Source organism: Camellia sinensis, chromosome 3 (genome assembly GCF_055761805.1).
Source record: "Camellia sinensis isolate YWXY chromosome 3, ASM5576180v1, whole genome shotgun sequence".
NCBI classification, from domain to species: Eukaryota; Viridiplantae; Streptophyta; class Magnoliopsida; order Ericales; family Theaceae; genus Camellia; species Camellia sinensis.
The window spans coordinates 127,119,711-127,126,372 of NC_138963.1; the positions used below are offsets into that span (position 1 = coordinate 127,119,711).

The window sequence follows — 6,662 nt, forward strand, 5'->3', positions numbered from 1 at the left end:
TTGAGTGCTTTCGAGAGTTGTCCTCTTTGTGCGTAAGTGATGGACTAATATGTGTACATGTTTGTTTTGCATGTTAGTGCCTTAGTTTTAGTGTTTTGGCCACTGATTTGGGCATGGCTGAGGTCTGCCCATTTCAGTTTAAGTCCATCTTGCATGATCCTTTCATATTGTTGCATGCTTGCTCCATTTTGTCGTTATTGCATACTTGGTACATTGCATTTTGCATGCTTCGTACATTGCACATTTGCTTGTTTAGGTTACATAGTATTGTTGCATACTTGTTGCATGCCATGTTGTTTACATGTTAGGTTGCGTTGTATTGCCTTTGGCGTGCTCATGTTGCATTGCATCGCATTTCCATGATTGCATTATATTTGGCATACTTGCATTGCATTATGTTTGGTTTGGGTGTTGAACCAAACACGAGGACCGAGGGACGTTCGTACTTGAAGTGATGAAACGTGCCTCAATCCTTGGTCGCCGACACTCTTGATCCAACATGATAGAGTTCTAGGCATTCATCTGTTTTTGTGCCTTCATTCCATATTGAATCGCACATGTGGCTCCTTTGGCCATCATGCATCGACATGCGTGGTTGATGGCCCGAGGGTCGAGCACTACACTCCCTTGAGCTCATGACATGATAGGGAGGGTGTTTGTGCACACATTGTCTTGAAAATGCATTGCCATGCTCTGTTTGTCCTCTGCTGCAGCAAAACAGCATTCTGCAGGAAGATATGGCCGGCCGGCCATCTTTAGTGCCAATCGACTAAAAATTGTTGGCCAAGATCCTCACAAATGGTCGATGACCAATCCCACATGGCCGGCGTTCCTATATTTTGGCCGGTGACATCTCAAAGTGCTCAGGGAGTGGTTCAGAAGCATCCTTGGGACTTGTGTAGTTTTCAGAGGTGCAGAACAGTGAAAACAGAGGCAACATGTGGCATGGCAACGTGTTTCCGAGCGAGGCGACCGAGCATGCATTCATCCCTCTTCCCGAGGCTGCTTTTGTCACGACCCCAAACCGCCCCTAGTAGTTCGGTGCCGTGATGGCCAGTAATCCGTAATTACCGAAGGCCAACTTTCAAAAACTTAACACAATCAGAGTATAATAATCGGGGCTCACAAATGCGGAAGCAAATAATCTAAAATACGAGTAGTCCATAAGAGCTGTGCGTAGATCAAATGCAATGCCAAACATTTCCAATTAACTTTACAACTTGAATACAACAAAGTAAAATACGTATTACATCTTGATCAAAAGGCTTCTCGAGCCGACATATACAAAAATACAGTTAATACGAGCCAAGAAGCATGATTTTCAAGAATTGCCGACATAAATACAAACAAAGCCGACATAATCAAGAGTCCAAAACAAGCTTTCAAAATAGTCTAGGCGTCGCCGACGTCCTGCTCATCACCTACATATATATAGAGAGGGTGAGTCTGAATACTCAGTGAATGGTACTAATAATAAAGGTTTTGCATGAATATAGCCGAGGTCCTTCAAAACGAAACACATCAAACTTTATCAAGACGAGGGATGAACCGTATTCATCAATCAAATATTACAAGTATCCAAAGATGCTTACTGACATCGGCAAAACAAGGGATGAACCGTATTCATCATTCAAATATCACAAGTCTCAAGGGATGCTTACTGACATCGGCGGAACAAGGGATGAACCGTATTCATCATTCAAATATTACAACATCGGCGAAGCAAGGGATGAACCGTATTCATCAATGAAGTATTACAAGTATCAAGGGCTGTACGATCTGTTATCGTTTAGTCAAAGGTACTGCGAAAGTTTATAGTCCTCCAGCACAAGGGACTGGTGTTACTTAGGCCTGTAGCCCGATTTAACATAGAAATCTTTTCAAGAAAGGATTGTATCCTTTTACACTTAGTACTGCGAAAGTTTAGAGTCCTTCAGTACAAGGGACTTGTGCACTTGGTACCGCGAAAGTTTAGAGTCCTCCAGTACAAGGGACTTGTGTTACTTAGGCCCGTAGCCCGATTTAACATAGCAAAACTGGTGTTACTTAGGCCCGTAGCCCAATTTAACAAGGACCGTATCCTTTTATACTTAGTACTGCGAAAGTTTAGAGTCCTCCAGCACAAGGGACTTTCCAAGAGAGGACCGTATCCTTTTCAAAGATGGCATCAAAACAAGGAGTATACTGACACATCAAAACAAGAGCTATTCATTCATGCTTAACAAAACACTTTTGTCAAAACAAAGCAAGCAAGATTTATCAAAACAAGTATAACATAGCTTTATCAATAATACCACTCACCTAGTTCTTCAGGTGTAGACTCAAAGCAAGGATCAAGGTCCTACAAATCACACGACAAATCACATTCTCAAATCAAACTCTGTATGCATGCAAATGATCTCGGCATTCTCACCAGATCCAAATCAATAACAAAGCAAAACAAGCTGGGAGTTTAAATACTGCTCCCGTTTCATGAAAACACACAGGGTACCATCCAGGTCTTTGCCGAGGTCCCACACATCCTTGCCGAGGTGTGGTCCCGTTGGCCTCATACAAAAGCAAAGTCGGGAAAAACCTGGGTTTCCCTTGAAGCACATGAAGAACATGATGAACATGGTCGAGAGGAAGATGAATGCAAGTTCAAAACTTGTTACAAAATCTGAGGTTTCATGCTAAGAGTTCAAAACAGGGACCTGGGTACCCACACAAGAAAGCCATGCAAGAATAAACACAAAAACATGATTTTCGTTCCAAACTTTCGATCAAGACGAGACTTTCTTCAAGAACACATGGGAAAACCATTTCCTCTTTTCAAAAACCAACTTCAAAACAATGCATGACATGCAAAACAGATTCGATCATGCAATGCAGCTAGATGATCAGCAACAACAACCAAAGGAGATCAAGATTCTAACCTCAAAACTCGAATCCAACGGTTCAAACCACGAAGATCAAGCTTGGAAGACTTACTCTCACTCAAGAACTTCTCTTCCTCCTCTCTAGAGCTTCTCTCTCTAAAACAAAGGTTTGAGACAAGAAAATGATTTGTTTCAAGGTCTGCCGGCTGTCTTAACAGTCAGCTCGGACACGTGGCGCTATCGGGTTGGTTCAGCTCAAAAAGGTGATTGATTGATAAGACAAGTCTCTAACAAAGCGTATGCAGCAAGCTCGGGTAAGACACATCGGCAAGAAATGACATCGGCTCAAATCAAGGATCCGGCAACAGGATAACAAAAACATCGGCTAGGGAGGACGACGCTTGACTAAGCTGTGCCACACCTTGGCCGGGGTGTGCCACATCTCGGCCTAGGCCATACCTGCCCAAGGACAAGGTTCAGCAAGTGCAAAAACATCTCGGCAACAAGCCCGAGGTGAAGACGGGGGTCGACCAAGGTCTCAAAACAGTTCTAAGCACAAAGGTTCAGAGGCAACCTAAGCTCAAGATGACTTCGGCCACACACACACACCGAACAAGGAACAAAACTACGCAAGCAATACAAACAAAACAAGATAAGCAAATCCTTCCAATTAACATAACAAGGCAAGATCATGCAGGCATGTATGCAAGTATGACAAGAGTAAGGTGAGGGTTGTTACAGCTTTCCTAGTCTTCATAGCTTAATTAATTTGTTTAATTAGTTAAGAGTTTTTTTTTTGGGGGTAAGTAAGTCATAAAATAAAGACAATAAAATGTACAAGTTTACAAGGGGCATACCCCAGGTACGCCCAACAACAAATAATAGAAGAACAAAAAACACCACAAAACTACCACTGGACATCGTTCAACATAAAACCACACTCGCAAAAGCGAAAGAACAACAGAAAAAAACAGAACCCCACTTTGCCCATATATCCTTTTTGTCCCTAAGTAACCCCTACCATCAAAGATAATAGATGGAAACTTGGGTGGGATATATGGGCAAATAAACAAAACACACCACAGACTCATAAAACATAACAAACAAACACACAATACAAATGTAACTAACTAAACACCCAACAAAACCAATCGAAAAATAATAACTGCCCCCGCTTGCTCCCAGTCTCTACCTCGGATGAAAGCATGGAATCCAATAAGCATCTCGCTTCTCATAGCCGTGACATCCTAGCCACTCAACCAAAGCCATGACGAAGGAAAATATCTATCCCATGAAAGATCCTGGCTGAGTCACATGAAGCCTGCATAGTAAATCACCATAATCAACGGTCTTGAGAAGTTTAGTGAAAAAAAAACAATAGCCCCGCTGCAACAAACCAATACATAGCCAACAAAACATGAGAGCAATCATCACATCCCCCAGTCCCTTCCCTGGTAGATCACAAGCCTCAAACCCCACAGCAGTGTCCCCTTCACTCCATGACAGGCGTGGCAATACAATCAATTTAGGATGGGTCACATGAAGACAAGAAGCGACCAGAAAACCGGTAGCTATCCTCCCGCTTATCTCCCAGTCTCTAACTCGGCTGGTTATTGAACCACTATTCCCCATAGCAGTGACTCCCCAATCACTCTTGGCGGAGATGGCTCAAAACCACCCTCAGATCGAGTCATATGAGGATCACACAATCAATCATCATGAAATAACCGACTACAAAAGATCTGTTGCATTGTGGCTAATCAAAAATATATGGGCTCACCAATAAAATTAAGACCCAACCCCAAAAAAACCAATATACTACGAGCCCAAGAATTAACCCATAAACCATAGAATAGTAACCCAATTAATAAAATAACCATGAAGTCCAAATGGGCCCAACACAATGTCTTCATAAAAACCAATTTGCCGTCCTTTTTTATCTTCACGCATATGGTCGGATTTAAAAAATCAGCCCATGTAAACCATGTTAAGCAACGTGGGCCCACAATGACTAAGACCCATGTGAACTTTGAGTCACCAACCAGTCTGTTTATAACATGCAACACATATAATAAAAAAACCGTAGGTGGGACCCAATAGAACTAACATTGCATGTGATGGTAATACCACAACCTGCTCAATTGAAAACCATGGGCCATGGAACCTGGTTTTTGAAATTCAAGACAATAACATGGCTGGCCCCACATGGTACTCCCAATAATACAAAAAGTATATATAATATATGAAAAATGTTTGGGAGCACTAATTAGGTGGCAGTGGGTCCCGCCATTAATGATGTGATGTTTTGGTCTTGGAGTTGTATTTTTTTTTTTTACTTTTTTAATGCATTAGTGTTATTAGTGGTGATGTTTTTAGTGGGATGAATCATTGTTGATAATATATTTATATATACCACTTACACTCATGCCAACCAAATGAATCTGCACACGGCAACATCAGCACACTGCACGTGCGTCCCTCTGCCCCAAAACACACCCCACTCATGTAATTACGCCCAACCGCAACTAGACGCGTCTACACCACTACTTCTTCTTCCATACGCACAGCTCACGGCTTGGTTACACCGGCGCCGAAGCAAAAATTCCATGCTGGCACCGTAGCAATCATCAACATAAAATGACACATAAACCCCATGACTACCCTTCGGAAACTAAGCTGGAGCTACAGCAGCTACAATTTGACGAAATAGCCACCCGTACACCTGGATATACAAAGCTCAGATCGCATGAGATTGAAAACACACAACAGCGATCATCTTTCTCATGTTCAACATAGTCGCGATGGCAACGCCTACTCGCCACTAATCTACGACTAACCTCGCCGTTATCTTCAATACAAAGCTCCATCAAAACATTGATGAAACTGGAAGCTATTAATCAACACAACCTAGCACCGTCGATGACACAACACCACCAGCGGCACACACCATACCAAATCCTTGGAGCAAACAGCCATGGTGCCACCCACAACCGGAGCTCCTTAAAGCCAGATTACCCACCCGATGAATCATCCCTCTCTCTAAAAAATCTGTAGAAAGACCTAGAGAGAGAGAGGTAACAACAACATAGAAGCCCAGATTAATCAGTTGATTTGTATTATTTATTTGAACCCTCCGTCGAGAGGGCGAATTTTGTAATAAGTGTGCGTGAGTGTGTGAATGTCTTCCAACCCCACGTCTTTCTCCCTTTTACTTACCTGTTTTCAATGGTTAGTTTTAGGTCATGTTTCAATTAGCATCCTTACGCTCGCATGTTTGCATCATTCATCTGTATTGCATGCACCGGGCTCGGCGCATCATACTAACCACATAGTATTTCAATTCCAACTTGAATACGCATATCAAGTTGTCGCATTTCACATGCCATTCTTAGATAGTCGAGCCTATTTCTAGTTGCATTTTGCATGTGTTGCATTAGCCATCTTAACATAGCTAGGATCATGCATTGATTACTAACTAGCTATTGTTTTGGCTTGGAGTACGAGATAAGCTTTTATGCTTTAGCATCTTGCATGAATGTGAGTGTTAACATGACCGCATGCTTGCCATGAGGCTAACTGCTTATATGATATAACTGCCTGAATGCCTATGGGTGAAGGTTAGATTACTTGAATTAGAATAATTCATTGAAATGCGAGTTTTAGGCCCACTCGATTGTGGCAAAATCATGTTTTCTAAGCCCACTTGAGGATGGAAAGATTCACGTCTTAGCCTACTTGCGGGTAGCACCTTCAACCCTTTTCAAACAAACAAACATGAGATGATTTGTTCCAACTTAGGCGATC

At 42.3% G+C, this 6,662-nt stretch overlaps 1 long non-coding RNA gene across 1 annotated transcript; it reads right to left on the reverse strand.

Annotated features, from left to right (window-relative positions):
* Positions 1 to 3,864: 3,864 nt before the first annotated feature.
* LOC114261668 (uncharacterized) lies at positions 3,865 to 5,953 on the reverse strand. Its single transcript, XR_003629028.2, has 2 exons — positions 5,279 to 5,953; positions 3,865 to 4,179 (listed from the first exon to the last, which is right to left on the reverse strand). It is a non-coding gene; the product is annotated as an uncharacterized LOC114261668 (long non-coding RNA).
* Positions 5,954 to 6,662: the final 709 nt, after the last annotated feature.